Source organism: Protopterus annectens, chromosome 14.part0 (assembly GCF_019279795.1).
Source record: "Protopterus annectens isolate FY-2018-M chromosome 14.part0, PAN1.0, whole genome shotgun sequence".
Lineage (NCBI taxonomy): Eukaryota > Metazoa > Chordata > Ceratodontiformes > Protopteridae > Protopterus > Protopterus annectens.
In genome coordinates, this window is record NC_056748.1 from 1,152,419,944 (window position 1) to 1,152,435,708 (window position 15,765).

Here is a 15,765-nt window from a genome sequence, read left to right on the forward strand (position 1 = left end):
TCTCTTGACATTCCAAGAAAGTGGGCATTCAAGAGGAAGCATATTAACTTCCCTACAGTATACATCATGTCTGATACTGATTCAGATGATAGAGTGGGTTCCTTCCAGTCCCCCTCAGAAGACACCTTATTTGATGAGATCTGGAATTGATGCATCATAGGGGATCTTGGCCAATAGGCACACCCTCTCAGGACATTAATTTTGATGCTTCTCACTTTGCACTTCTGCTTCTTGGGTGGTACTTCCTGCTTTGACAGTCTTGTTGACTTGGTTACTTGGAGAGCATGGTAGGAGCCAGATTATTCAGAATCCATTCTAAGCAATCCAGACAAAATGGCTCAGACCCCCCCCACCTCAGGACAGACGCTTTTTGTACAAGAATCCTGAGGTTGTCTCTGTTGATGTAACTGTTGTAACACACGCTCAAGAAAAAAATGCCAAAAGATAACAGCAAGTGTACATCCACCCAGCAATTAATCTAGGGCTTTGGATGGGGTGGGGAAGTGAACATATGCTTCATGTTCAGGATCTTGAACTACACCACATTACACACTCATGAATAACTTTCAAAGGTATCTTGAAAAAGTTTTAGCCTCTTTGAAAAAGTCATCCACTCCAGACCTTAGGAAGTTATCTAATAAATAAATAGAGGCCACTCTGGCCAGTACATTGAACATCACAAACCTCTTTATGTGGCTGGTGCATAATGCAGCCTGTGCTGTTATCTTAGGCATTACTGTGAGGCATCATGCCTGGCTTCACACTTGTGATTTTGTGGACAACTTTAAAGCATCTTAGTACCGCATTTGATGAGTCTTCTCTGTTTGGTCCACAGGTCAAAGAGAAGATGCAGAAGCGCAAACAGGATGGATAGACTTTATCCGCTAGAGGTGTCAGTTTTGAGACCCTGCAAAGATCTTACAGCAGGAACAAAAAGGGGTCCGAGTCTCAATGGTTTAGGAAAGCTTGGCATTAACCCTATGATTCCACTCCTGCAGGGGGCAGCCTTAGTAAATATGGCCCCTTTACTAAGACCACAGAACCTGCCCCTGAAGGACTGCTCAGTGCCTCCCCGTAGAGGCAAACAAGTTGTTTATCCTTGTATTCCCCCCATGTGTATGGATGTTAGGACTCTTGGATAAGCAGGTTAGCACCAAGAAGCTATGCAGTTCCCCTTTCCCATTGACTGCTTATCATGTCGGTGAACTCCAGACATTCTTTTCTCTCTGGGAAAAAAGCCATCCGGCAGGTCCCACCAGATCAGAGAAGGTCAAATTATTTTTGGTTCCAAAGAAAAGTAAGGACCAGAGACCAGTTTTGGATCTTGTTGGCCAAAACAATTAAGACCCCATTCAGAGTGGTCACGGTGCAAGCAGTGCTGCCTTGTCTTCAAACATGTGATTGAATGTGCTGTTTCCAGGATATACTCGCACTTCTGATAAGGGCTAGTCACTTTCCAGTTCAGGGCCTTGGTCTTTGATCTCACCCCCCCCCCCCCCCCCCCCAGGATTCACCTAATGCATGGCCATAGTTTCAGCCCATCTGCAACTCAAAGGGATGTGTTTCCATACCCAGACAACTGTTACCTTACAACCACAATGAGAGTGTGTCCTTGCTCAAAGCCCAAGATTACATGCTGCAGCTTTGTCCTTTTGCATTTCTGTAAACTATGAAAAATCAAACATGCAAACAGCTCAGACAGTTCAATTCATAGGATGCCAACTCACAACAAGAGGCACAGTATCCCTTCCATCAGAGGGAATTCAAGTATTAAAGAATGCAGTTAAAACTCTTCATTTCAACTCTTCAACAGCAATCGTGGTTCTTTGAGTCCTGGGTATCATGGCATCCTTCATGGCTTTTCAGAGCCCACTGGTCACAAATTTTGGGCCATTCAGCTCCATTCATAATTTTTTGTCTTTGCTAAGCTCATTTACAGTGATGGCTAACTTCCCCCTTCATTCTTTCAGGAAGACCCTTTCTTATGCTGTCTCCTGCAGCAGTGGTAACCACAGACACCTCTTTTCTACAGTGGGCAGCATGCTCAGGGGAGGATGGTTCAAGGTGTTGAGAATCAACAAGAAGACCACCTTTACCTCAGTATCTTGGAGATGACAGCAATCCTCCTATCATTGCAAATACTACAGGACTTCTTTCCTCCAGGGGAGATTTCTGTCCAGACAGCAGAACTATCATTAGGAACAACAACAAGCAGGGAAGAATCAGATCCTACTCTTTATGCAAAAAAAGTACAAGCGTATGGCAATGGATGACTGCTTTGCACCACTTTCTGATTGCAACTCACATTCCTGGGAGGACCATCTGCCTTGTAGACAGACTCAGCACATCAGTTCTGATGTCTCAAAAGCTGTCTCTCAAACCAGCTGCTACCCACAATGCCCTTCACTCATTTGCCACGCAGCCATATAGCAGTGTTTCACCGAGCTCTCCAGCGAAGTGATTTATCTTTGTAAATTTTCAAGGTTTTGTGCAATTTTTTCTTGTTAGTTGCTTGTTCTTTGATATTTTTCTACACTCAGCTGTACCCACAGGTATCCCTTTCGTACCTTTGTTGGTATTGGCCTTTCTACCCTTGTGGTATTCATTACCATTGTTGATATTTCCTCTTTCTTCACTTTACTCACTCTTTCCTTTTTGTGTGAGTGTTCACTATTATGTCTGAGAAGAAGGGAACTATGGGGTTTAAACACTGCTCTTCTTGCAGTAGTAAACTTTTGAATAACGACCTCCATGAAGTGTGTGTGTACTGTTTGGGGGTTCTGCATTTGTCAGCGAAACCTCCATGTGATATTTGTGCCAGCTTCAGTCAGCAGACGCTCAATGAGCATCGTAACAAATTGATCCTAAAGGGGCCTGCTTTCTTCACCTTTTTCAGAGGCTATTTCTGCGATGGAGGTCTCATCCCCTCCTTCTGTGGGCAAGAAACATCCTCGCTCGGATCCCTCTTCACCGGCTGGTGACAGGGGTAAAAGCCAGAAGCACAAGGCCCAAAAGTCTTCCTCTGAGCACTATACTACCTCGGCTCAGAGTTCAGCTCCAGTGAAGCATACCGAGGTCACCTCGTTGCCTACCCCGGCTCTGACGACTACAGCACCATCTGCTACCTCAGTTCCAATCAGTTTGTCTGCCTCTATCTCGGCACCGACGTCGTCCATCTCCGTTCCGATGTTGGTTCCGACAACGACTTCGGAGCTGTTCTTGATCTCCACCCTTGTTGTGACCTCTGCTCTGAGCCCGTTCTCTGCTCCAGCCATCCCGTTGTTGCTGGTTTATAAGCTGGAAACGGTGCCGTTCTGTGATACACCACAGACCCAGTACTTGTCATATGTGGACCCATTTGCCGGACAAGCCTGCAGCCCCTTTTTGGGCCGGCCTGATTCCCCCTCAGGAGCATTGTGATGGAGAAGAGTGCTTGCTTCTAACAATCCTCCTACGTCGGTCATTCCCTCCAGTTCCTTCTGAGCCGCAGATGTTAAAGGCCACCCTCCCAGGACTCCAAGAGCACAAGGCCCAGGAAACCCCTGTCCAGGAGCATCTTCTTCGGATGCTCCCACCAAAGAAACCCTCAGAAACGGGCGTGTAAGAGGAAACATATGGACTCTCCAGAGGAGTCCCTCACGGAAGATACGGACTACGATGATTGGGAAGGCTCCTCACGGTTACCCCCTGACGGTCTCCTTTGGAAACATCCTGGAAATATTGAAATAGAGGGGTGACTGGAAGCCCTCCAGTCCTTCCTCGGAGGAATCCGTATTCCTGCAGGCCTTTCGCTCTCGGCCCTCTGCTTCTTGGGTGACCCCCCCCGCCGATGAGTTGGTTAAGCTCATCATGCAGTGGGCGTGGAAGAACCTGGACACCATTGAGGCCATCCCCAGGAGATCAGACAAGGTACTCTCCCCTCCAGAGGATCAACCCCATTGGTCTAGAGGTTTGCCAGTGGACGCTATAGTGGAGGGGGCAGCCATGAAAAAGGACCTTGCGGAAGAGAGTCTTGCTGTGTCCAATCGCCCAGGAGAGAATCCCAGGCAAGTGGATAGGTTAGCGAAGCGAGTTTTTGCGTCAGCGACCTTTGCAGTCAGTTTTCTGAACTTTTTGGCACATTTTATGAGGCTCCAGAGAGATCTTATCTCCGAACTCTCCTGGACCCTCGCGGGCCAAGTTTTGGATGGAGCACGTGATAAAGTTGCTTCCCAACTTGCCACCCTAGAGTCAATATCCATCTCGTACATGAAGTTGCTGTCCCATGCAACCGAAGGAGCGGCTGGAGCTGCGCATGCAGTAGGGTTGCCACCTTTTAACAAGGGCAAAATGGGACATGGGGGGTGTGGTCAACAGGGTAAAGGTGTGGCCAACATGACACTGGCCACACCCCCACCACGACATTACCAGAGTTGTTAAAGGAGATGCAGTATTAGCTATGGATGCAACATTATGACATTACAGCATACTGAAAACTCAAACCATTTAAATGAAGTGAACTATTACTGCAAACACACACTAATCAGTTGTAACAATAAATAAACTTTAAAGGAATAAAAAACACACTAATCATTAAACATACACTTTATTTAAAAAGTAAAATTCATAAACCAACCATTGCTATTCAGAAAGAAAACTTAAAAATCTACATACCACATACAAGCCAAGTATAAAATTAAGACTTATTGTCAATTAAAGTTAAAGCAAAGAAAAAGCACAAAACTATATACCCTAGTACTACATATGCACCCTAGCAAATTAATGCTAAACAAAGAAAAACACAAAATTACGAACTGCACCCTAGTACTTTATACTGCACACTAGTACAATAAATCACTTTTTTTTAAAAGTGTATTTTGAATTTGATTTTATGGCTTGAAGAAGGGCCCGATTTGAAACAATATTTGAGTAAAAGTCACAACATTTCATCCGGTAATTTACACTCATCATTAGTTCAGCTTTTAACAAGTCCACACTACATCGGTTTCGCACATCTGTCCATTTACATTTCACCAATGAAAAAACTCTTTCTGCAAATGCGTTTGAGGGCGGTATAGATAAAACCCTAGCAATTACCGGATAGAGTGTAGTCAGTTCAGGCCCTTCTTTGAAAAGCTTCAGCCACTTCTCTCCTGAGGTCAAGCTTGTGTTACATAACTGTTCGAGAGAGGGCCTAATTGCCAAGTAGTCCCTAAAAAGATAATCTTCATCTACATCCTGCAGACTCAGGGCAGTGGTCACATTAAGCAAGTCACTGAAGGCAAAGGGCTCATTTAGAGATAATTTAGATAGTGTAAACAAGTAGTTGCTTTCAGTATAATCAAACCACTGCTCCAGGTATTTCACTGCTGTCTTCAAGAACACAATGAAGTCTCTTTTCAGTTTGTTAGCAGAAGTGCTGTCTAATGTGCTCATAAGTGCCCTAAGTTTCCCTCCAAAGAAAGCACCTTCAGCTCTTGCCTGCAGTTTTTGCTTCAGAGAGACCATTACACAAAAAGTTTCCATGGCAGTAAGTGCTGATTTTTCTAATGTACTTATATGTTCATTAAAATCAACAAGAACAGCACAGAGAAAGTGCAAATAGTACTGGTGCAGCGTAGGCAATTCATTCTCACCATGCTCATTAGCTGAAAAGTACTGCCATATCTGCCGGGGGGGTCTCCTCTTCTCCCTGAGAGGAAATAGGACTGGAGCACTGGGAGATTTTTCACTACTCTTTCAATGGCTGGGAGTAGTGACAGCCACCTTGTTGGCACATGTCTTAACAGACTCTCAAATTCCATGCCACAAAACTCAAAGAAGTCTTTCAAGTCTCTGGTCCTTGTGGCCAAACCTGAGAAGTGGCTGAAAAGTCTCATTACAAATGCTTCCACATCATATGGTAGTTGTGCTGCAGCTTTTTTGGCTGCATTGTGAATGATATGGGCAACACAGTTAGCCTTCTGGAGTGATGGGCACTTTTCTTTTAATCTGGTATACACACCAGATTTCTTCCCATAGTTCACATTGGCATTATCAGCCCCATAAGCTGAAATATGGTTCCAGGGCAAGGAGTGCCTTTCCATAATGTTGGAAATTTGCTGTGAAATAGCCTGTGCCGATTCATCAGGGTCTTCATAGAAGTCCAAAAGGCCATTCACCACCCCTTCTTCTTTAGAAAAATACCTCACAACAAGGGAAATAATTTTATGTTCCCCTTGTTGGAAGCATCTGATGAAATTGCAAATGAAGTACCTGGTTTTTGAAGGTCATGCAGGAGGCATTCCAATGAGTGTGGTCCCAAAACATTTTCGACTATGGCTTCAGCCTTGGTTCTGCCACAAGATAGTTTCTTTGCAGTGTCTGAGTCACTGTACAACTGGCTGGCCAACTTTACTGCACAGTCCAAGCTGTTTTACGAAATATTGTGCTTAACAGCATGGAAAACTTCAGAGGCTTCTGCTGCAATGATCCTAAGTTCTGGTCCCTCAAGGTTTGCGTTCCTTGCCCACTTTGTCATCAGGTGAGTGGATTTAGCTTGAAGAATGGCAGTCTTATGTTGTTCAGTTGCCTCATGTCGATGACATCATTTCTTCCACCGTGGGTCACTAGAAATTCTCTCTTGCAGTACCTGCAGAATGCTTTGACATCAGTGCATCTCTTGATCCAGTCAAATTCTGTTTTCCAAACGTCCTGCCACTTGCACATTCTCTTCTGCTGGTTGACTGTGATGAAACTGCTGCTCTCTTCATGCTTGAATCTGTACTTACCTGATATGCAACATATTTACCAACACTGTGTTAGTAGGGTTCAGTAACATACTGCTGCACAGCACAAATGAACTGGCTTAATTGGCACACAAAAAACTGGCTCGAAAAACATTGGCACACGAAAGAACTGGCTCAAAAAATATTGGTATGCGAAAGAACTGGCTCAAAAAACATTGGCATGCGAAAGAACTGGTTTGAAAAACATTGGCACATGAAAGAACTGGCTCGAAAAACATTGGCAAATGAAAGAACTGGCTTGAAAAACATTGGCAAACAAAAGAACTGGCTTGAAAAACATTGGCACATGAAAGAACTGGCTCGAAAAACATTGGCATGTGAAAAAACTGGCTTGAAAAACATTGGCATGCGAAAGAACTGGCTTGAAAAACATTGGCACATGAAAGAGCTGGCTCGAAAAACATTGGCATGCGAAAGAACTGGCTTGAAAATCATTGGCATGCGAAAGAACTGGCTTGAAAAACATTGGCATGCGAAAGAACTGGTTTGAAAAACATTGGCACGAAAAAACTGGCTTGAAAAACATTGGCACATGAAAAAACTGGCTTGAAAAACATTGGCAAACGAAAGAACTGGCTCGAAAAACATAGGCACAAGAAAGAACTGGCTCAAAAAACATTGGCATGCGAAAAAACTGGCTTGAAAAACATTGGCATGCTCAAGAACTGGCTTGAAAAACATTGGCACATGAAAGAGCTGGCTCGAAAAACATTGGCATGTGAAAGAAATGGCTTGAAAAAACATTGGCACACAAAAGAACTGGCTTGAAAAACATTGGCATGTGAAAGAACTGGCTTGAAAAACATTGGCATGTGAAAGAACTGGCGTGAAAAAAATTGGCACACAAAAGAACTGACTTGAAAAACATTGGGTTGCAAAATAACCGAGGAATGGAGCAAAAAAGAGTTTACAAACAGTTTGAAAAAGGTCAAATAGTAAATGAGGTAATGTAGGGGGCATTTTGGCCATTGAAAACTAACATTAATACAGCTTGTAGAAAATTAAATGCATTATTTTTACCACTGAACATGCCCACCTCACCCCACCCCTCAAGACAAAAAAAGTTAACCACATTCACTGAACCAAAAAACACTAAAATGAATGAGAATGCACAGTGAATACCATAGACTTGCTTTAGCTTTTGACCACAGCAGTTAAAAGAAATGTACGGCACTAATTTACACAGCGCAATGATCTATTAATGAACATGCCCAACAGCAGCACTGGTCGTAATCGGACTATAATGAAAACAGTACACAAGTATGTTGAAGACATCACTAAAACACAAAATACAAACTTTGCTACTTATAAACGCAAACTACCCTGTAACAACGACATGGTTTAGCACAATCTCAAATACATTGCATTAACTTCTGAGCATCCATCCACAAAAAAAATAAATGGGAAAAAAGTCCATAAACATTTTAACTTTTAAAAATACTTCTTGCAAGAGAAGTAACAAACTACAATGTACAGCAGACACCATGGGCTCCTTTTACCTCAAAACAGCAATTAATCCAGCACAGCAATGCAATAAACAGGCCCAAGTAAAAGCAACACACCCATATTCACATTACAAGCAAAGCAGTACATTTTAACCTTATTAAAAATGCATAATAAATTAAATGCACACATTTACAAGTATAAATGAAAACAATCTTGAAACAGCTCCGGCAAATTGGCAACATGTACCTACTAGAATAATAAATGAATTACGTTAACTGTTAACATTTCCCCTCAAAAGGTAGACTTGTACCCACATACACATGGACTTGCAGGAACTAACAGGAAAAATTACCTAAACAGTATATCGTAACTTCCTGAAAACAGCATTAAATTGCACACATTTCCATACAAAAAAGTGCAAACTATGCTTGAACATTTCCTATCTGCAAACAGACAATACCCAGAAAAAGCTATGACAATAGAAATGAGTCACACTAAATTTATATTTCACTGCCCCCCAACAGAAACAACTTCTATACATAGTTCAGCCTTTTAAAAGTAATGCTTCCAAATCATACCCCCAAGAATAATAACAATTACATATACATTCAGGTTTTATATCTTTAAAAACTACTACTCAAAAATATCAAAATAACCACTGCACAGATTTAAATACTGCATACTGCACCCACCATCTACCTCTAAACATTAAAAAAATTAAACCACAATATATTCCCATTTTAAACTAGTACTCAAAAGTCTCAAAATAACCACTGCACAGATTTAAATACTGCATACTACATCCCCATCTACCTCTAAACATTAAAAACTTAAATAAAGCACACTATTCCCATTTTAAATAACTAAAGCCACAAAATGCAATTTACTTACCACTATCACAGTTATTGCTGGGCTAACTTGCTTCCTTCCTGATAGAATGGCTAGTTGGTTGTTCAAGCAGTGGCTGGGCTGGCTGGCTTCTTTCCTGGCTGGCTGGGCTGGCTGGCAGGTAGGCTCCCTTGCTGGCTTCTTTCCTGGTTGGCACGCAGGCTCCCTTGCTGGCTTCTTTCCTGGCTGGGCTGGCTGGCAGGCAGGCTCCCTTGCTGGCTTCTTTCCTGGCTGGCAGGCAGGCTCCCTTGCTGGCTTCTTTCCAGGCTGGCTGGGCTGGTTGGCAGGCAGACTCCCTTGCTGGCTTCTTCCCTTGCTGGCTTCTTCCCTTGCTGGCTTCTTCCCTTGCTGGCTTCTTCCCTTGCTGGCTTCTTCCCTGGCTGGCTTCTTCCCTGGCTGGCTTCTTCCCTGGCTGGCTTCTTCCCTGGCTGGCTTCTTCCCTGGCTGGCTTCTTACCTGGCTGGCTTCAATCCTGGCTGGAGATAGAATCAGATCTGAATCGCAGCTGCTATAGAGCTTAGTGCTCTACAGCTGCGACCTTTATGGGGCTCTTCTGAGCAAGTTCCCGCCCCCTCCAACCCCTGCAGCCAATTACTGTGCTGCATTACCACCCGGACCTAGCAGGGAATCCCTCTAACTGCAGGTCCGGGTGGTGACGTAGCCGCATTGCTGTGAAAAAAACAGAAGTATTTTCGGCTTTTCCACGGCAATTAAATTATTCGCGTATTGCGATCGCGAAATGGGGAAAACCGGGACTTTTAAAGTCCCACGCTTGGTTACTGCGGGAAGCGGGATGAGAGGCCTCAACCCGTGAGCGTCCCGCTGACAACAGGACGGGCGGCAACCATAGCATGTAGGCATAGTCATGAGATGCCACACCTGGATGCGCATTTGTGACCTCGCAGACTCCTTCAAGTCTTCCTTTTTAAACGCCCCTATCAAACCATCAGCTCTATTCGGTGCTAAAATCAGGGATATATTAGCCAGGTGCGAGCAGGGCAGGAAGACCTTGTCTGCCGTGGGCCTATGCTTTTCCAAACCTCAGTTTTTCTTCTCCAGGAACCAGAGGAGTGGGAAGATGTGGCACAAGAAGTCTCAAGGTCCTTTCCATGACGCATGTGGTGAGGACTCCCCCAGAGGCAGAAGGGGTTCCAATAATGGAAGATGTCCCTTTCTGGGCAGAGGGGTTCCCCAGAACCAGGGCTCCAGCGATTCCTTCACGTGTAGACCGTATCAGCGCTTATGAAGCACTGCCCGATTGCTTTCCTCTGGAAGCAGTCGGGGAGCGTTTTTCTCTGCACCAAGCTGCCTGGCTCTCTATTACAAACGATCAGTGGGTGCAGAGAATCATTACCAGAGGCTACCACATTCCCCTAATATCTTATCCATGACCTCCAAAATCCCTTCCCGATGTTCCACCCAGTCAAAGGGAGGAGGCAGCTTCCGAAATATGAAAGCTATGTCATAAACGAGTCATCCAACAGGTCCCCCCAGACCAGTGCGGATCAGGGTTCTACTCAAGATTCTTTTTGGTGCCAAAGAAGACAGGGGACTTGGAGGCCCATTCTGGATCTCAGCCAACTAAACAAATCAGTAGTTCAGACCAAGTTCCGCATGGTCACGATTCAATCCATCCTTCCCTTTCTGCGGGATGGTGTGTGGATGTGCTCATTAGATCTCCGGGATGCGTATTACCATATCAAGATGGACAAGCACTCTAGGAGCCTCCTTCACTTCCGGTTGGGAGCTAATCGCTACCAGTTCAGAGACCTGCCTTTCGGTCAATCGACGGCCCCCAGAGTGTTCACGAAATGCCTAGCAGTGGTAACAACTCATCTGAGACTTCAGGGATTCCAGGTGTTTCTGTACATAGACGATTGGCTCCTCTCCGCCCCCACCAGGCGTCTATTGGTCAGGGCCCTTCGCTACACCCTAGTTCTAGCGGAGCCGCTGGGCAACACCATACACTGGGAGAAATCCAACCTTCAGCCCTCACAACAATTGGAATTCATGGGGCAATATTCAACACCCAGTCAAGTTTGATCTCTCTTCCTCTTCACAGGCTTCAGAGATTAAGGGCACAAGTTCAAGTGATACTCAGTCGAAGAAAGGTAACCTGCAAGGGAAGTTCTCCAGGCTCTGGGGTCTTTGGCTGCAGCCATCCCTATTGTTCCCTTAGCCAGATTGCACATGAGATTACTACAATGGCTCCTTCAGGCCCAGGGGATACCCAGTCTTCACCCCCTGAGCTCACAGATTCTCATCACCGACACTGGTGGATGAGTACAGACGAACATCTATGCTGTCGCTCCTTCCATGCTCCCCAGCCCAGCGCCACGGTGACCACGGACACTTCCCTGATGGGGTGGGGAGCCACTTCAGGGAAAGTCCGTCCAAGGCACGTGGTCCAATGTAGAGGTCAACTTGCATATCAATGTCCTGGAGTTAAGAGCGGTGCTATTGGCATTGCAAGCTTTCCATCAGCTCCTTCCGTCCGGAACGATTGCTGTCCAGTCGGACAACATGTCCGTGGTCTGGTACATAAACAGGGAGGGACCAAATCCTACCCCCTATGTCACGAAGCCATGAGAATCTGGCTGTGGGCGATAGCTGCCAACCGCTTTCTGATCGCAACGCATATCCCGGGGAGCTCCAACATGATTGCGGACAGGCTAAGCAGATGCATCCTCCGTCCTCACGAGTGGTCTTTCAATCCGAGTGTGGCGGTGGAAATTTTCAGCCGTTGGGGCCAGCCATGCTGCGACCTTTTCGCCTCCCCCTAAAACACAAAATGCAGCAGCTACTTTGCCCTCTTTCCCCCTCACGCGGAATCACGGAGAGACACTTTGATTTACGATTGGCCCACGGGTCTCCTTTATGCTTGCCCTCCGATTCCTCTGATCCCCCTTGTTCTAAGGAAAGCTAAGTGATCCTCATTGTCCCGTTCTGGCCTCGTCAAGTATGGTTTCCCCTCCTCCAACCTTATCTGCTACAACGTCTTTGGATCCTAGACACTCGTCAGAACCTCATATCTCACCCGCAAGGGCTGACTCCCCCGAATCTGTCCACTCTCAAGCTGACAGCTTGGTTTCTCCACTTCCGTTAGTTGCCAGGCAGGAAACCCTCTCTTCACCCGTATGTGATATTATCGTGGCCCCTCATAAATCATCCACCGGGAAACTTTACAGGGACAAATGAAAAAGATTCTCTGTTTGGTCACATAATCAGAAGCTAGATCCGTTTTCAGCCCCCGTAGCCACTATTCTTCATTACCTGGCTGAACTGTTCGACAATGGGGCATCAGCTTCCACCATTCGAGTCCATCTAGCAGCAGTTTCCAACTTCCATAATGGGTCAGATGAAGTCCTGCTTATTTCCTCTCGCCTTTCCAAGACTTTCCTCAAGGGTATTTTCTACAGCAGGCCTCCCATCAGGCAGCCGGTGGAGGCATGGAATCTCTCCTGGGTTCTGCAGTCTCTTTCTCTGCCCCCTTTTGAGCCTGTTGTGACCTGTAATCTAAAATTCCTGTCATGGAAATCCTTATTTCTGGTGGCTGTCACCTCAGCCAAATAATTTCTGAATTGCAAGCATTATGTATCAAGAGCCCTTAGCTGATCTTTCATAAGGACAGAGTATCACTTCGTACTAACCCATCCTATCTCCCCTAAGTGGTTTCTGACTTTTCGATTAACCAGTCCATTGAGCTCCCTGTATTCTTTCCAAATTATTCAAACAAGGGAGAGTACTGCCTACATTCCTTGGATGTTCATAGACAATTATGTTTCTATCTGGGCAGAACTAAATCCTTTCGCAAGTCGGACCAGCTTTTCATTTCCTTTGTGGGTCCTAGAATGGGAGGTGCAGTATCGAAAGTTACTTTGTCTAAATGGCTCAGGGATTGTATTGCCTTCTCATATTCACTTACGGATGGACCTAAGCCTGTCCACTCAAAGCTCACTTAACTAGGGCTATTGCAGCATCGGTTGCCTTCCACTCTAGGGCCTCCATGGATGACATTTGTGCAGCTGCCATTTGGGCTAAGCCCCATACCTTTATCAAGCATTACAAATTGGATCTGATCTCCAGGGGAAGAGTGGCCTTTGGTTCAATGGTTCTCAGGAATGTTCTTCCATAATGACCACCCAGGTTCTCCAAGTAGCTGGGGACTCGGTCCCATCAGTGATGAATAGGAAGAAGATTAACAACTTCAGATAAAGAAGTTATGTCTTACCATAACGTTCCATCTGAGTTGTTGATGATCTTCCAGTCATCACACCCTCCCACCGACCCCCTCCAAAGGTTCCTGGCGAATCTTCTGTGTCTTTGTGATGTCTTAGGGTTTCTGCGCAGAGATGGCCTCTGACTTATTTCTTCTATATGTTGCATGCAAACTCGATCTGAGGTAACTGAGTGAAGAGCATTGTGGGTAGCAGCTTAGCTCGAGAGTTTTTGGTGCACTCAAGCTTGGTATAAGGCCGACCCGGTTCCGAGGGCTCGGAACCGAACCCATCAGTGATGACTGGAAAAAGATCAACAACTCATGGAACGTTATGGTAAGACATTACTTCTTTTTTCCTTAGTTACAGCCATTTACTCACCCAATGTTTCTGACAGAGTGCTCTGTAGGGAATTTTTAAAATCCGCCAGCTCATTACACTACCAAAATGTATGTTCTCAGTTATCTGTTTCTTCCTCTTTGCGCCTCCAACATTTGCCATCTACCTGAGGAATAGCTCTTCTAAAGTTTTGGTGTATAAAAATACTGATGCAAACACTTACAGGCAAAAATCCTAAACCTTCTGGACTCTGTTGTTACTTAGGGAGGCATACATATGTCCTCCCATTATTCCCCTCATAAATTGTTTTTAGGTCCCGCTTCCTAATCTTTTCTACCCTCCTCTGATTACTTCTTATTGTTACTGTGCAATATTTTATACAGCCTTCTAATTATCCCATTGCTGGCAGCAGCTTCTGTTCTACATTGAACTAAAAATTATATTAGCAGGTCTCCCGCTTAGGATTCCATTATCCCTTTCTCTTGGCCTATACTCTGATATTAATCTCGCTTAGGATTCCATTATCCCTTTCTCTTTGCCTATACTCTGATATTAATCTCGCTTAGGATTCCATTATCCCTTTCTCTTGGCCTATACTCTGATATTAATCTCGCTTAGGATTCCATTATCCCTTTCTCTTGGCCTATACTCTGATATTAATCTCGCTTAGGATTCCATTATCCCTTGCTCTTTGCCTATACTCTGATATTAATCTCGCTTAGGATTCCATTATCCCTTTCTCTTGGCCTATACTCTGATATTAATCTCTAATAAGGAAGACAGTGTCTAGCCTGCAGTCCAAACGTCATCTTGGCCTCATTCCACTCTTATCTGTCCCGCTAGTTATTTGCTTCCAATACCGTGGTTCCTTTGCTAGTTCTCTCCAGTAAATTCCAACAAGAAGAATATTCTTCATACTCTTGATGTTGTCAAGCAGTTAATATTTTACATATACAGAACCAAGCCATTCAAGTAGGATCTTCAACTTTGTTTTCTTTACCCTAAACAGACTGGGAGCCAAGTTTCAAAAGTATCCCTTTCTAGGTAGTTTTCTGATTATATCTCGTCTATTCCATGCTTACTGGGTGTGTCGCTACTTCTCCAGCCTTCTTGAGAAACTCCTCAGTTGATGAAATTTGTGCCTGAGTAACTTGGTCTAAGTTGCATACTTTTGCCAAGCATTACAAATCGGATGTAGTTTTGAGGTCTAGGCTTCTTTTGAAACTGTTATCCTCAAAGGTTTCCTGTCATGATTCCACCCAGGTTGTCTTAGTAGCTTGGGATTCTGACCATTTAGTTGGAGCAGATGAATGGGGTATGCTGGATCCTTTCATCCAAATCAGTCTGACACAACATCCCTTCCTGCTACTCTACCATGTTGTCATTCCAGAAGACCTGGAAGATTTTTTTTGTTTTCCTCCAAGGTCTTTTTACTTTGTTATAGGCAGCCAAACTCCGTCTGCAGTATCTAGTGACACAGATGCATCGTGGGATGAAAAAAATAATAAGCCTTGAGACTGGGCCACTACTTTTGCAACTGTGATCCATCATGCAGCCCAAAGACCCATCATTCATATTGGATGAATGTAGATGGAAGGATCCAGTGTTATGGTAAGTACATGGCTATCATGTCTTTCTAATCCTAAGATGCTTTCCCTGATGTCATGCATTAAATTATCATGCATGACAAAGGCAATCATGCGTTTATATAAACCATATTGACACATTTTTAGTTGCAAGCATTACCCATTACTTATGTATCCAGTCACTGTCAGTCAAACATTACATAGCTCATTCAGATCCTGCCTTCTTTTAAACCTCATTCCTCCTCCAAAACATTATTCTGCTTGTATTGTTCCCACAACTCCCATTTTTTCTATGTAATTTGTTCCTATCCTTTTCTAAAGATCCCATTTCTAGTGGTTTTACTATGTTCACTACTTCTAGTACAGTTGGTTTAGACTTTGATTTACATTTTCTAGTAACTGCTTTTTTTGGCAGCCACCATAGACTCAACAAGGCCCTACTATGTCTAGGCAATTCTGATTCTGTATCATAGCTCAAAAAAAAATTCCTTACTTACACCAATTTGCACACTTAGTATTTCT

The 15,765-nt window shown here is 44.4% G+C and overlaps 1 protein-coding gene across 2 annotated transcripts in view; it reads left to right on the forward strand.

Moving 5' to 3' along the window:
- The window catches only part of DNA2 (DNA replication helicase/nuclease 2), a 1,108,563-nt gene that overhangs the window by 810,747 nt on the left and 282,051 nt on the right, over positions 1–15,765 (forward strand). The gene's annotated exons all lie outside the window — the stretch shown is intronic.